The sequence below is a fragment of the Erpetoichthys calabaricus genome, chromosome 8 (assembly GCF_900747795.2).
Source record: "Erpetoichthys calabaricus chromosome 8, fErpCal1.3, whole genome shotgun sequence".
Classification (NCBI taxonomy): domain Eukaryota; kingdom Metazoa; phylum Chordata; class Cladistia; order Polypteriformes; family Polypteridae; genus Erpetoichthys; species Erpetoichthys calabaricus.
The window spans coordinates 143,318,043-143,335,481 of NC_041401.2; positions in this window are offsets into that span (position 1 = coordinate 143,318,043).

Here is a 17,439-nt window from a genome sequence, read left to right on the forward strand (position 1 = left end):
AGTGACAGCATGCTTGGGTAAGTTTAAACACTTGTGTTCAGTTAAGGGGTCCCTCATGGACAGAGCACAGAGGAGCTGGACATAGTACATACATAGTTTACCAAATTATTTCTTTTCAATTGTTCTTTTCTGTTTAACAAGGGGGCTCCGCCCCCTGCTCGCTTCGCTCGCCTACCCCCGGTGTTTTGAACCCGCGCCCGCTGGGCAGCCACGTGTGAGGATCGAGGAGTCGAGCTTTTTTTTTTTGAAGCTTTTGAATTCCGGTCTTCATTATCTGTAACCTGCTGTCCATGTGTTTGGCCCCGTAGTTTAACCTGTTAATGACGTTTTACTTTGCTTTCTACTCTTGTCTTTCATTTCTGATCTTGCTTTATTCTGCTTTTGTTTCAATGACACTTGGTCCGTGGTGAATCTATTTTCCCTTTTTCGACTAATAATTTTCATGTGTTTGTGATACTGTGATGTTGATCGTACTGTTAATAATGCATCACGCACGTTGTAGGCGCCTGCGTTCATTAATTATATCCAGGCAGGCGCGTGTTTGTATCTCAGTTAATGGAGTTGTGTCATGTTGAATCCGTGCCTGCTTTGCCTACGCAGTTTGAGACGCGCGTTGTAGGCGTCCACGTTCATTAGATCTGTCCACGCAGGCTCGGTGTCAAAGTTGTGTTAGTTGTTGAGGTGTTTGGTTTTGGAGCTGAGACAGTTTTGCTTCCGCGGTTTCAGACGCGTGTCCGTACCATCTCGGGTTTGTTGTATGAACCTTTGTGGACTCCGTAGTGTGTCACGTTTCACTCTGGGGCAGGGCGTTGACTCCTCTTGTTTTACTATGTCTCCTCCTGCGCTTTCACCACGCATTAGTGCCACTCACAATATGGCGGCGACGCCTGCGCCTGCCGTATTATGTTGGTTTTTACCATGCTGTGTAGGTGCCTTTGCCTTTTGTACTTTACCGCGCCTTCTGACGCACGATGTAGGCGCCTGCACCTTCCGGGTCCGCCCCCGCTGTGTGGTGTGGACGTTTAACTGTCGTTGTTTCTGCCTTTATATTCTGTATCTCGGTGTGGATGTGTTTCGTGCCTAGGTTTTTTTGAAGCTATTGCATTACAGTTTTCATCATCTGTAACCCGCTCTCCATGTGTTCGTCCCCGTTCTTTAATCCCTTTATAAAGTTTGACTTTGTTTCCTAGTCTGTGTTTTATTTCTGACCTCGCTTTATCCTGCTTGCGGCATGTCAGACGGTTCGTAGTCTTTCTCGTTTTATTCTGGGCAGGGGGGCTTTGTTCTGTAACCTGCTCTGCATGTGTTTGTCCCTGTTCTTTAACCTCTTTATGACGTTTTACTCTGTTTCCTACTCTGACGGTTCGTAGTTTCTCCCGTTTCACTCTGGGGGGGTTGTGCTTGTTTCCTACTCTGTGTTTTATTTCTGACCTCGCTTTATCCTGCTTGTGGCATGTCAGACGGTTCGTAGTCTTTCTCGTTTTACTCTGGGCAGGGGGGCTTTGTTCTATAACCTGCTCTGCATGTGTTTGTCCCTGTTCATTAACCTCTTTATGACGTTGTACTTTGTTTCCTACTCTGATGGTTCGTAGTCTCTCCCGTTTTGCTCTGGGGGGGGCTTTGTGTGGCACCTGCGCACATGCGTAGTCTCTCCCGTTTCACTCTGCGGGGGGGGCTTTGTGTGGCACTTGCGCAGTATGTCTTTTGCGTCCACGGGCAGGTCCCTGCGTCCATATCCGGTTTACCATTCTCGTTTAGTAATATGGATGTGTAAAACATTCAATTCATTTCATGGGCCATGTAAATGTCCAGCCTGTAAATGTTCTATGTAATAAGTTAAAGTAAACTACGATTCAGTGTGTACTGCTTTTGATCTAAACCCTCCAAAACTTTGAAATGGTACAAGATTACAGATCAAACTGTTATATTCAAATCTGATTAAAGCTACCATTTTACAGGATGTGCTACATGGTGAAATTATATTTATACCCACAATTTCAGTTATTCATACTAATTACCAGTTTCAATTCAAAACAATGTCATGATCAGTCACTAGGATATGCAAGAATCAATCTTCGGCACAAATTTTTTACTCAAGACCATACATTATGTATCTACCATATTCAAGAGTAAAGAGCTCCAGTGAACTACTAATATTGGCCCCTGGAAAAATAAATCTACTTCAGGAAAAGTACTCCGTTAGATAGTACCGTTGATATATCCGATTAACTGATGCCACTATAAACAAGGTCCATTGTCTTAAGAGATTCTTGGGTGAAGGTAACACAGCTAGTATACTTTATAAACCATGGATAGATAAATATGTTTTTTATAAAGTAATGATGAGAGTTATGAATAAGGAGAATTTATTTAAAAAATATGGTTTGACTGTACTGCTGAGTTCTATAATTGAGTCTTGGAAGAATTACATACAGCTTTGTTAGCTAGAATTACAGAATGAATATTACCATTTTCCAAAGTGGAATAATATGTTTTATTATTAAAAAAAAAAAATACATACATGTACTAGAGAAGCGTCATGAACATCTTTCTCCTTATTCCACCCAAAAAACAAAATTTCAGTTTCAATTAGCTCTCTGGGTTGAGAATGTTTTGGACTAAATTTATGGTTTATATGAATATTATTTCAGGTTGGAATTCAGTATGAGACTGACAATGACAAAATTGGAAAGTTTATTATACCACATATTGCTTGTGGCACATGTAGAAATATTGATTTGATTTGTAAGTTTTTTCTTTGTTATTTACAAACAATATTGCATTGTCTATTTGTGTCTAAAACAGTGGTAGCCAATACTGTATGTTGTTATCTATGGTATTTCCAATAGAAAGTTTGAGTGATATTGAAAATTGTTTAAAATAGTTTGTGTTTATGGGGAAGGATTTCAGGATTTTGTATCAAAGGCCAAACTCTGCTGAGGGAAATTTTCAATTATAGACAATTGTGGACACTAGCGGGTGCCATCAAGCCTCAAACCCAACTCCACAGATATTAGTCCTGTGTTAAAAACAAGTGGTTTTTATTTAACAAAGTACATTTAGTAGGCTGCTTCTCCTTTTGTTCAGCACAACACCCCGCAGCAATACAATTTTTTCTTTTCTTTCTCCTCTGCTCCTCTCCTGACAAAGTGGAAGGCTCTCTTTTAAATTTAATCTGTGAGTACTTCCGTACGTCAATCCTTTGTCTCCAGGAAGGACTTCCAGGTCAGGCGGAACCCCTTGGCCAAAGGCAGTCAGTTCCTCATGGGCACCCCCTAGTAAACCAACAGGGAAGCCCTGTGTAGCCAGTCCAGTGTTAATTTCATAACGAAAATGAGAACTAGAACTAAAAGTATTGTTTTTCGTTTTACAAGAATGAGAACTAAAATTAAGAGAGAAACTAAAACTAAATAAAAATTAGTGATATGTGAATGAACTAAAACATAGACAAAAATTGAGTAAAAACGAAAAAAACAGCAATAGCATTTTCGTTCAGTCTGGTTCAGTCATGCAAAGAGATTGTTTGTAGGTCACCCTGAACCTTCAGTTACGTTGCGCTGTTCACTATGTGGTGATCTTGTAACTTGGGCTTACTATAGTCACATGGCGCAACTTCCATAAAAGACCGTTGTTTGTTTGTTGAGCACATTTGGCTCATTGGGTTGAAAAGTAAGCATGTGTGGTTGACGATGGCAAGTTTTGCACAGATGTTTGCGGTAGAAAGCGAGAAAGTAACGTGTAGGAATACTTTAATTACAGCACAGGTTATAATAAAAGCAAATATAGCATGCGAGAACAAGAAAAGAGTCTCAGATCACTACTTAGTGGAAGTCCAGCACTTCTCTGGCACCATGACTGCACTTCAGGGGCCATTATGAAAAGTAAAAAAACTAATAATGATAACGTAAAATAAATTTGTCCACTGGTCTATGCTATAAATTTGTATTCTGTATGATTCCAATAATTTTGATCATTTTTATAGTCAAAATCACTGAATTGGCACATTTCATGTTGAAATACAGGGGAGAAATGCGAGATGTGGCACCAACGAGCCTCACCTCACCCCGGACTGCGCGCTCCCTCACACATTGGGTTGATGCATGCAATTGGTGCATGCCTGTTGCTGTCTCTCTGTATGTCGCCAAGGTGCTTGTTGCTGCTGTTCTTCTACGCAGATGCTCTAGGTGGCAATAAGTAATCGATATCTGAAAGTCAAGTGCACTGCCTGTTTATTTTTATTTTTTGTTCTGACTAACTCCAAAATGGAAGACTTCTAAAACTAAAAGAAAATAAGGAGGACTTTTACAAGAAAGTGACGGAGATTTTTGTGGAGAAGGATAAGCACATGGACTTCATTTACAAATAAAGGTAAGACCATAAACGGTTTTCAATTTTATAGAAAGTGGGATCAGACTAAGAAAAAAAAATCCAATATTTAAAAACTAAATTTTGACCTTAAATAAAATATTCTTTTGCTTTTTTGTTATCCTTTTGTTGAACAGTCTGTATTAAAATTGATTAAAGCATCAGAAATAAAAGCTTTTAAAAACAACTAAATATTTCAAGTAAGGTCAAGATTGAAATCCGTGCTTTTTGTACACTACTCTATACTTTCATTTGTATTGAATGAGTATGAACTGAATTGCAATGGCAAATTTAGAACACATGGAGGGTGTGGAACAAATGCGCTCTTTCCGCTCTCTTTCGCCGCTATAAATGTAGGGTTCTTTCGTAGCCAAATATGTGCCTTACCTATCTGTGTGTAAAGAATGCTGATGAGATATGAAACATAACCAGTAGTCAATGTGCATTTTGCCAACTGAATAGTGAATAAGCTACTCTTTTGGGTTCATATATTTGTAAATCTGACTCTGAAGGAGTCAGTGCCTAACTAGCTGCAGTACTGGCAGCAGAAATCGTCACCATACAGTCTTCTGGCGCCAGTGGCCAAAGACCTTGTCTGTGCACCTGCATTACAGGCGTTCATTGAGCTAATATTTTCATTGTGTGACTATCTGTGCAACGGACGTCGTTGCAACCTTAACAGATCTCTCAAAATGTGTGCTTGTTTAAAGCTTAACAGTAACATGCTTGCACAGACTGGTTTCTTGGGTTGAAAACATTTGATCTTGCTGACAGTACTCATTAGGCCACTTAATCTCTTTGATCATTGATAGTCAAGCTGTGTTTAATGGCATTATGAACTGTGAGTGTATTTTGTTGACTGAAACATAACTTGCATTGAAATATGTGTAGGGCCAGCATTTGTGGTCTTGCAACAGAAAAAAAACCAAAATTGTAATAATATTATGTAAAAAGACCAGAACTAAATAAAATAAAAACTAAAATTTTAAACACAGAACTAAAAAAATATAAAAACTGTTGACACCACTGAAAACTAGAATGAAATAAAAATAAAAATTAATTTTATAAAATAATATAAAAAATAAAACTACAATTAATATCAGAACTAAAATATCACTGGCCACAACTCCCATACTACCCTGCAGGTGTCCAAACTGGGGCAGCAGGGATGCTGCCACCTGTATTGTAGAATAATGTGACTGTGGGAAGCAGTCTCCCACTGTGTTACAATTATCTTGGCCTCTCGGGTAAGTAAAGGAATTAAGATGATAGTGGCCGGGATGCAGTCCATCCATTACAATATATTAATAGTGATCTGAGTCTGTGTTCTTGTCTGGATCACTGTTATACTTACCCAATTGGGCCTTTTTTGAATCCCTTGTGCGTGAAAAAAATGGCTTAGGTGTGACTTTTCATTTTGGGCTATTTTTCTTGAAAGTGTCTATTTCCATGCCTTTTTAGCCTATGAAAACACCTCTTTTTCTTTTCAACCTAACAACACTGAAATGTGACACAACCTCCTTCATATACATTTTTAAACCTGTCAATTTCACAGATAGTTACAGTTCAACCAATAACCTGTCAGTCACATTTACTGCTGCTACCGATTATTAAATAAACCAATTAAAGCTGATCAAACACCTTGTCTAAAAAATAAAGCACAAATTGGTGTTGAAAGCAAAGGTAGGATAAACTTTACTTTTTGTAAACATGTAGAAATTTTAAAAAATGTATTGCTTTTGTTCTTTGAGACAATACGAAGGTTTAAGCCTGATGAGGCATAGATGGTAATTTTTATTTGACTGCAACATTTATAATAACCCATTAAACTGTTAAAAACATTTATGTGTTTGGTATAATATTTTATAAAAAGACAGGTCCTATTAGAACAAATTGTGTTTTATTTTACTAGGATGTTTCTAATAGTATTGCTTGGGTTTGGTGGCATTATATTTTTCAGAAAAAAATTTAAAGGTTATTTCAACAAGGAAGGTAGGAGACAACGTTTTGGCGACACACTTCACAATGGCCACATAGCCAAAACTTTAACTTTCACCTTCTTTCTTGTTCAGCGCAGAAATAATCTATTAACTTGTTTTCCTTTATAGATGAACGCAAACACAGCCCTTAACTCTCTTTTATAAAATTCAACACATATCTCCCGGTCATCATATTAAACAAATTCATTTAATGGCTTCACTGTGTGAGTTGCACCCTTGGAACTTTGCCATTCAGGAAAACTATTCTCAAAAAAATGTAACTTTCTGACCCTGCCCACTCATGCATATTAAGGATCAATTGGCCAATGAGAACCATGACTTTCATGGATGTTTGCCGCTAGGGCGTAGGAAAGTGTATTTGGTAATTTGCTTGCTAGAAATAGACTGATCAATATTGGGCTAAACTTTGTAGGATTGGGGGGAATTATGACTTGAACTGTAAAGAGCCTGTCAAACCTTGCAACCTGATCACTTTGGATTGTGCAGGAGTTTCAAGTGACTGTTGTTGAGCAAATTGGAGGAGCCGCTTTCATGGACCTGGATGGGATAACAGCGCCACAGTTAGCAGAAGGTACGAAACTGGCTTGTTTTAAAAGAGCAGCAAATGCCAACATTTAAAAAAAAATTAAAAGAAATATCTAAACTTATGATGAAAGGTTTCATTAATGTATAGATCTAGAGAAATGCTACCAATGGATCAAATCCCAAGCAAATTACCATTTTATACATAATAGTACAACAAAATGTGTAAGGGGTGGGCACTATGGTGTGCTTTTGTGGGCTCTATTTCAAATTGTCATATTGATAAATTAAGATTATGAATGAGATAACATTGCTAGCATTCTTAATCCCACATTATGTTTTATTAGTTCAGTATGCTTAAGTTCCACAGTCGAAATACAATGAAGGCAATTTTAAATCCACATATATACAGTGCATCCGGAAAGTATTCACAGCGCATCACTTTTTCCACATTTTGTTATGTTACAGCCTTATTCCAAAATGGATTAAATTCATTTTTTTCCTCAGAATTCTACACACAACACCCCATAATGACAACGTGAAAAAAGTTTACTTGAGGTTTTTGCAAATGTATTAAAAATAAAAAAACTGAGAAATCACATGTACATATGTATTCACAGCCTTTGCTCAATACTTTGTCGATGCACCTTTGGCAGCAATTACAGCCTCAAGTGTTTTTGAATAGGATGCCACAAGCTTGGCACACCTATCCTTGGCCAGTTTCGCCCATTCCTCTTTGCAGCACCTCTCAAGCTCCATCAGGTTGGATGGGAAGCGTCGGTGCACAGCCATTTTAAGATCTTTCCAGAGATGTTCAATCGGATTCAAGTCTGGGCTCTGGCTGGGCCACTCAAGGACATTCACAGAGTTGTCCTGAAGCCACTCCTTTGATATCTTGGCTGTGTGCTTAGGGTCGTTGTCCTGCTGAAAGATGAACCGTCGCCCCAGTCTGAGGTCAAGAGCGCTCTGGAGCAGGTTTTCATCCAGGATGTCTGTGTACATTGCTGCAGTCATCTTTCCATTTATCCTGACTAGTCTCCCAGTCCCTGCCACTGAAAAACATCCCCACAGCATGATGCTGCCACCACCATGCTTCACTGTAGGGATGGTATTGGCCTGGTGATGAGCGGTGCCTGGTTTCCTCCAAACGTGACGCTTGGCATTCACACCAAAGAGTTCAATCTTTGTCTCATCAGACCAGAGAATTTTCTTTCTCATGGTCTGAGAGTCCTTCAGGTGCCTTTTGGCAAACTCCAGGCGGGCTGCCATGTGCCTTTTACTAAGGAGTGGCTTCCGTCTGGCCACTCTACCATACAGGCCTGATTGATGGATTGCTGCAGAGATAGTTGTCCTTCTAGAAGGTTCTCCTTTCTCCACAGAGGACCTCTGGAGCTCTGACAGAGTGACCATCGGGTTTTTGGTCACCTCCCTGACTAAGGCCCTTCTCTCCCAATCGCTCAGTTTAGATGGCCGGCCAGCTCTAGGAAGAGTCCTGGTGGTTTCGAACTTCTTCCACTTATGGATGATGGAGGCCATTGTGCTCACTGGGACCTTCAAAGCAGCAGAAATTTTTCTGTAACCTTCCCCAGATTTGTGGCTTGAGACAGTCCTGTCTCGGAGGTCTACAGACAATTCCTTTGACTTCATGCTTGGTTTGTGCTCTGACATGAACTGTCAACTGTGGGACCTTATATAGACAGGTGTGTGCCTTTCCAAATCATGTCCAATCAACTGAATTTACCACAGGTGGACTCCAATTAAGCTGCAGAAACATCTCAAGGATGATCTGCGGAAATGAACGTTCATAAATGGTAAGACTATAACTAGCAAACGTACCAACTTAGCAATCAGGAAACGACTCCCCGGTTGCACTTCGTATTGTGGCTGAGCGTGTATCTGACGTCAGTGGCTGAGCGTGCATGTGGCTGAGAGTGCACGGTCTGCAGCCAGACCCTTTTAGGGGAAACAGGATGCACCTGAGCTCAATTTTGAGCTTCATGGCAAAGGCTGTGAATACTTATGTACATGTGCTTTCTCAATTTTTTTATTTTTAATAAATTTGCAAAAATCTCAAACTTTTTTCACGTCATTATGGTGTGTTGTGTGTAGAATTCTGAGGAAAAAAATGAATTTAATCCATTTTGGAATAAGGCTGTAACATAACAAAATGTGGAAAAAGTGATGCGCTGTGAATACTTTCCGGACGCACTGTACATCTTATTTAAAATTTTGGCATAGTCTTGAGAATTTCCTTCACTTATGAATTCTACGTGATAAGGTAGGAAAGTTTGTTAGGGTGCTTTTGTGGAATTTCAAATTTTCATATTTTGATTACAGGAAATTGCAGTCAATATGTTTGAACAATGCAAGAAACTGTATATTGTCAGAGTCTAGTATTCCAAATATCAAATATTGTTCACATAAAGGATTTAGGAAATATATTGTCTTTGTGCAGTTGTGGCCCTTCACAAATCTTCTGTGCAGGCTTCCTACTGTAAAAGAGTGTTGAATCATTTGATTTTTGCTTTTTTGATGACATTTAATGTTAGTTAGGACTTACTGCAAGTGTTCTCCCATTAGCTAGATGTGCTGTTATGTATCCCTAAATGTCTAACTTCTTCCATAATATTATTATTTATCCAGCAGTAGCGTTCAAAGTCAGTTAGCACTATGCCCCTGCCTGCTTTTGATCTCTGGATATTCCAAATAAATGAAGTTATAACATCTAGTTGTTAAAAAAGAATTTTTTTGGAATGGTGTGGAAAAGAATGAAAAATATGGCTTAAAAATCCATTGTAATAATGTTAATTCTAAGATAATGTTAGGTGAAGAGCAGTTTTTGAGGTTTGCTGCCATATTTTCATGATGGGTAACTCCCAAGCGATTTGTTCTTGGAGACTCATACAAAATCAGTTTGTGAGCATGAACAAAATGAATATATGGAACTTAACAGGAGTGCTAAAGCACATGCGCATCCTATGTGATGTCATCAGCATTTTTTGTTTGGTGAGGTTGGTAGATGTTTAAAGTGTGTGTGCAAGAACCACCTGAATCATTGACTCACTTCACTTGTATTTGTTTTGAGTTCAAACTATATCAACATCAGCAAACAAAAGCTTTGTTACTGATGATTCTCGCATTCATTATACAAGTACAATACAGCAATAATACATTTGCTCTATATTAGAATTTATTGATTGTTTTGTTTTGTGTAATTCGTTATTGGAATTGTTTCAAACTGAATATATAAACAATAATAAAATGTTTAAGTTCCTTTGTATATTCAGCAAATTAGTCACACAATACTGAACCTTATCAAAATATTTTTTTTAATTTCTACAAATTATTTGCTTTCAACTTTAGATAATGCAGTATTTTAAGGTTTGCTGCACTTTTATCGTTATCTGATTAGGAGGTTCAATCAAAAGTAAATGCAATTTGAAAATTTTTTAGTAACTGCAGCAAATAGAAGCTGACGCAGTATAACACATTCGTATTGGCTTATGGGTACAGTAGTTCAAACATGCCCTTTGCAGCACTCTGCCATTAGCCTAGTTGAAGTCAAGGTCAAATGAATGTGGACACTCCACTATGGGATTGCACCATTGTTGAACAATGCACTGTAGTGAGAGTTCTTTGGGCAGAGCAAGTGAAACCTGGTGAAATTCACTGAAGAATGTTGGATGAGTAGGAATAGAAAGGCTGAAAGTAGGAAGAGCAAGTGCAACCAACAAAGCTGGATCTGGTTGACCATCAACATCATGCACACAAGCCCACATCAACATGGTGAATGCCTTCATCAGAGAAGACTGACAGATTATGTTGCCTGCTGTTGCTGCACATTATGGATCTGCACATGCCATAGTGTATGATTAATTGGGGTATCATAAATTTTGTTCAAGATGGGTACCCAGACAGCTTTCTGATCTTGCACAAGCCCGCATCCTTCGGTGATTTTAAGCAGGTTTCACTCCCTCTGCCCAAGGAAATCTCACTATGGTGTGTTGTTCAACAATGGTGTAGTCCTTCAGCTGAGCATGCATACTCATTTGACATTGTCTTCAGCTAGACTAACGGTAGAGTGCGGCGCTGTGTGTGTTTTTGAACTACCCATAATCCATCACAAACATGTTGTACTGAGTCAGCTTTTGTACTTTTGCAGTTACTGCATAACATTCAAATTGCCTTTACTTTATGATTTTCCCTCATATTTTGAGTTCAAAGTAAATCATTACAAGAACCAGTCACATGGTTCCCATTGTTTTGATTCATGACCTGAATCATCACCCACAAATATGTTACCCTGTAACATAACATCTTATTTTAAATATACATCTTGACTGTGTTGTCCTGCTTTGTGTACCAAAACAGGACACTGTAATAAAAGTTATCATAATGTAAAATGTATAACATATATGCCATCATCAAATCATAAAAATTTCCCATTGGGATTAATAAAGTATCTATCTATCTATCTATCTAAAAATGAAACAAAGGAATCAAAAGAATTGGTCCACTTAAAAGGGTAGCTTGAAAGAACTGATTTGGTAAAGTGAATCAAAATGCCCTTTACTAATATATTCAAATAGGTGTAGACTGGTAATGAAATCATTCGAACAGCTTCACATTATTGCATTATGGTACTTAACTCTGAATTAAACAAACAAATAGCTTTGCTGTATCTTTCTTTTTAAAACATTACAATAAATATTCCGTATTTTTGTTGTGAATATTTTCATGTAGAAATAGTTCAAATAATGATTAGGTTGGGCGGCACGGTGGCGCAGTGGTAGCGCTGCTGCCTTGCAGTAAGGAGACCTGGGTTCGCTTCCCGGGTCCTCCCTGCGTGGAGTTTGCATGTTCTCCCCGTGTCTGCGTGGGTTTCCTCCGGTACTCCGGTTTCCTCCCACAGTCCAAAGACATGCAGGTTAGGTGGATTGGCGATTCTAAATTGGCCCTAGTGTGTGCTTGGTGTGTGGGTGTGTTTGTGTGTGTCCTGCGGTGGGTTGGCACCCTGCCCAGGTTTGGTTCCTACCTTGTGCCCTGTGTCAGCTGGGATTGGCTCCAGCAGACCCCCGTGACCCTGTGTTCGGATTCAGCAGGTTGGAAAATGGATGGATGGGTGGATGATTAGGTTATTGTGAGAAATGCTACATGTGATTCTTATGGATTCACCAAAGCTCAAATTCTTCATATTAGGAGTTGCCAGAATTGTTCTGCTGTCCATTAGTTTGTTTTTTTCCCCCACTGTTTCACTGTTTCTTCTAGCTAAAGCAGTTAATTGCTGATGTGACCTTTTGTTGCACGGTATTACCTACAGGTCAAATTCCGTTACAACGAAGTGCCAGGGACCTAAAAAAATATTTCATTGTAATGAACATTTCGTAGTAATGAGATTCTGTATTTGTTGCTATAGTGCTTTCTTTAACTTGTGTTCAGGCGTTTACAATCATTTCAATAGCTTCTTTCGTGTTAATTTTAATCTCCTCCCGTCTACAAGTTATACTGATGAGAATTTTTCTCAGCATTTCCTTGCGATAATACACTTTCAGGGTGCAAATGATGCCCAGATCCAATGGCTGAATCACTGGGAGGAATTCAATGCGAACATTATCTAAATGTGGAAGCATGTTGTGGGCAGCACAATTATCTATCAAAAGCCAAATCATCCTTTTCTTCTTCTTTATATTGTTAGGTTTTTGTTAACACCCACCCCCAAACCAAGGGGACAACACGCCGAAGTGCGTCCTGTAGCGCATTTGCCACGTCTGTGGAAAATTGTTTGTCCGTTTCTGGGGCAGGGCAACAGCAGGTTCACAGCGCTGCACCAGAGTGGCATGGAAGCAAATACGAAAATATTGTGGTTGCACTATAAGTCCCTTTCTTGTACCCCAAAACATGAGGCTGAGTCTCAGTACTTTAGCAAAACAGCTTTATTCAGCTTGAAACAGGAACAGCACAGTTATTTATTGTAGCGGGATCTGCCACTCTCCTATAAACAGACACAACAGTCAGGCAGGGTTGTGGCCAGATTAGTGGCCAAGTAATACTGTGCCCTGCATTTACAATGTTCCTTGCATCACCCATCGAGATCTTTTTGGAGTTGCTTTGGCGGTGAGCTGAGCAGCGCTGTGAGCCTGCTGTTGCCCCGGCAATGGATAAACAGTCTTCCACAGACGCGGTGATCACACTTCGGAACGCTCTTCGGCATGTTGTTGAGTTGGGGGAGGTCCCAAGAGAGTTTAGAAACCTCACATTTTCTTGAATGATTGCCGCATTAATAGGAATGTTTCTTGAATAAGCATCACTGAACCACATAAAAACGGCTTTTCCAATGTATTCAAATGCAGCAGTTCGCATACGTTTGCAACCCGAGATTTTTCTTCTTTTTTTGCTTGGCCTTTCAAGAAAGTTGACAGTGTTGATGGCGAAATTCCGAATTCACTAGCAACGTTTTTTTTTCTTTATGCCGGGATCGAGAGCTGCAAATTGTTCTATTTTTTTTTTAATGTGAACTGTTGTCGTTTCTTCATGTCTGCCATTTCCATAGGAGGGTGACAATGAGTTAAATTCCAATGGATGTTTTTCAAATATTGACACGCAATAAGCAAAAGGTATCACTAAAAAACCACAGAACTGTGGTGACCACAGAACTAACTGCTCTGTGGATGATTCGTTCAGGCATTTCAGGATCTTTGGGCACTTTGTTTTAATGAAAGTATCTGCTTAATGGATTTTGTAGTAACGAGATTTCCATAGACTCTGTTTTATGGGGAAACTGTCGGGACCTGTGGAATAATAAAAATTTGAATCAATATATTAATTAATAGTTGAACAAAGAATCTTGGGCTGAGGGCCTTTTGACCTGGTTCAAGGGAGGGGAAGAAGATTTTGTGACTACGCCTTAGTGCAATGAATATTTTGTACTTAGACAAACAAGTCTAAATCGCCTTGGTGATCACTATCTGTGTGCATTTGGGTGGATGGAAAATATATTATGTAAACCAGCTGATGCTAAGAAAATGTATATGTATTTGCAAGTATAACAGTTCTTTGTGTTAACCATATTAATGCATTAAGATTGTTAAGGTATGTGATGTGGGAAAGTTAAAGGTTATTAAGCATTAGAGCCTAGGTGTAGAAAGTAGCTGCAAGATAAATAAAAGAAATAAACGAAGGGTGGGTCAGCTTTTGGGAAATCGCACCCTGTCTTAGTTAGAGAAAAGGAAGGGTGGGTCAACTTTTGGGAAATCGCACCCTGTTAGAGAAAAAGAAGTTACTCCACCAGTAAGGAAGGGCTGCTTGTGAAGCTGCAAATAACATAAGCTTTGCGTACGTGATTGAAAAAATATAAAAACCTGCTGTGAAAAGAGGAAGGGCGGGCTATTGCTGGAAACTGTCAGTGACACAAGCTGACAGGGGCTGCAGTGGTCTCTCTGCTTACCAAGAATAAAGAAATTGCTTTTTTACTCTATATCTGCTGACTGCCTGCTGTTTGCCTCGAACCTTCGTCCACAGTTTTCTGGCATCCGAACGTGGGGCGGAGATGGACAGGTGACTCCTCGAGCAGGATTGCCCAGAGGACCGGTAAGAGGACCAATTCCGGTCGGATCGGGAGGACCAGCTCCGGCAAAAGTTAGGACTGGTCTGCCTCGGGCGGATCCTGCGTGAGAAGTCTTTGGCCTCCTCCGATTGAATACGAAGGTCGAGTGAACTGGGAGTTCCCTAGCAGGATAAGAAAATTCTTGGTGAGTAGACCGAGGGAATCCTATTGAGTGAATAATATAGCTCAGGGATTTGACCGGTTTTACGGGAAAGAAAATTGAGAAATAAAATACTGTATCGCCTAACGGATAGTAAACCGGAAAGCAGGGAATAATACTTGGGTCCCTCGGGGACAGTGTAAGGTGCTGAGAACGTTAGTAAGTTACTCCCCGTGAAGTGGAATAGAAAGGGGTGAGTGGCACACTCCTAGAAATAGAGGAAAGGGAGTAAAACGAGTAGAATATATATTGTGTATCTGGGAAAAACACTGTGTGGGAGGGTGAGTTTCTGTCTCTAACGTCTGGTCATATTTCTGCTCCTACAGGTTAATCTGTGGTGGACACCAAGAGCAGTTACCAACTAGGAAGCACTTGACGAAGGGATCGGCATTGACCTTTCGAAAGTCCCGGACTCTGTGCTGAACAGATTGTCAGTCCGCTAAAGCCACGAAACCACAAGAGTACTGATCCGGGAGCGGAAGGGACTGGAGATGGAACGTCGCGAGGGCTGATCTATTCTTCTGCGGTCCAGAGCTATTTAGTTATAGAAAAGCAAACTAGTAAAACGGTCAAGAAGGTTTCCTCGGGAAATCAAAAGTCTCTGTTGGAAGGATTATTTTCGGAAAGCATGTTGGACTCTAGTTCGGGTCCAAAAGGAGGTTCATCTAGGAAACTATTTGAAAAAGAAATCCGGATTAGATTAAAAATAAAAAAAAAGCGTATAAAAAATGGAATAAACAAAGCAGTGGTAGATGGCCAGTTGAGGGAACTGGGGATATTTCAGAAATACAAGAAATAAGAAAAATTTTGTGTAGGAACACCCAAGGATGTTGTAATAAGGGTCCTTACCGAATGGATATGCTTGATAGGTGGGAACTAGTGATAAAGGATAGAACCCTAGAGCCAGCCCAAAAGCGTAATGAATTGCTCACTGCCGAAGTTAAGACCCGGAAAGAAAAGGAAGAAATGTTATTAGCTTTGCAAAAAACTAAGATAGAACCAGAGCCCGATCCCGAGAACAAATGGAAGAATTCAGACAAAAAGGACCCCTTATACCCCGTCATTTGTTCACCCCCTCCATACCAGCCTCCACCCCCACTTACCCCTCCACCTCCTGTCCCCACTGCACCCCAGGTAGCCAACGAACCATCCGGAGCAGGCTTTTACGATGAACAATACCATTATGATCCGTCCTCTCATTCAGATCCGGATGATGAGGACCAAGGTACTCAGTCAAGTCCCCAGCCACAAGTGTCCTTCCAATCTCCGATTTCTAGTCATACTAGGAGTCAAACCACCAGGCACCCAGCCCCAGCATCAGGCATCTCTCCGAAACACCAGAGTTCCGGTACCCAATTTTCTTGCCCTTTGATACAGGTCCCCAACCCCAGACATAACCCCAATCAGCCCGCAGGAGCTAACAATCCCACCACAGTAATGATACATCGCAATTGGGATATTCAAGAATTAAAAGATGTGGTGTCTGAACTGCCCGACCCTAAGGGGGTTGGTGGGCTAAAATTCGTAGAGCAGCTCCAACAGCTAGATGATATGTATAAACCCAATGCTGCAGAGTGGACACAAGTGCTGCGACAAAAACTAGGCACTACCTGGGCAACTGTTAATCATGGGACTTGTTAAAAACTGCAATTGCAGGAAAATATAAAAAGGCACAGACTGGTCCCTCATATCAGCTGCCAAGCAGCGGAAGGATGAGACAGTCGATGAGTGGGCACACCGAATACAGGACCTTATGGCTAATCATTCAGGCCTAGACAATGCTGATGATCGAACTTGCGCTGCTGTTCCCGCTTTTGTCTCGGGACTGAGAAGTGGCATTCAAAGCAAAGTTCACACGTCCTGCATAGGCTGGGAAAGCGCTGCATTCGAGGAAGTGAAATGCCATGCACAGCATGCTGAGAGACAATCTAAGCAAAAAGAATCTGATACACAAACTAAGCTGTTAGTAGCACAGTTGCAATATTACACAGGGGGAACGCGCAGGGGCAGAGGATTCCAAGGCCGTGGACGTGGGAACTTCTCCGTAGGACGAGGGCATGGAAGGGAACGAGGGTTCCAGTCCTTCAACCCCAACAACCCCTTCACCCAGATGCCTAATTCATCAGAGCAACCTCCAGCATCTTACACCTGCTACGGCTGTGGCGAACCTGGACATTTCAGACGTGACTGTCCAAACAAGCATTCACCACCACCATCCCCTCTCTCAGAGCCCAGTGACATTCCTTGGTCCTAGGAATTAGCAGGGACCCCCAGCCATTTCCTCCAGTTTCCTCTGCTTACCTGTCATGCTGACACAGCTCCTTTACTGACTTTGATAGTAAATGGTAAGGAAACTGTCTTCCTTGTGGACACGGGAGCCCACACACTCCACTTTATCGCTGTTGGAGATCCCTGCCTCGAAAGACACTGTGAAAGTTCTCACTGCTTCAGGAGAACCACACACGTTACTGGTTTCAAAGCCTCTGCAAGTGCAACTTAGCACCGACAGCTCTCCATTGACTCACCATTTCCTGTTAAATCATCTGTGCCCTGTCAATCTACTAGGAAGAGACCTCATGACTAAACTGTCAGTCTCAATTTCACTGACAGAACAAGGATTTTACTGCTCCATTCCTAAGCTCCTGTGCCAAACTTCCCCAAACCCTCTTTTGCAGCCTGGACCCTGGACGTCTCCCCACACACCCTTCTCCTTAAAGCCCTACACTCCTTTCCTTCATGTCTTTTTCCCCACTTGCAGGTCCCCTACACCCTACACTGTACTGCCCAGT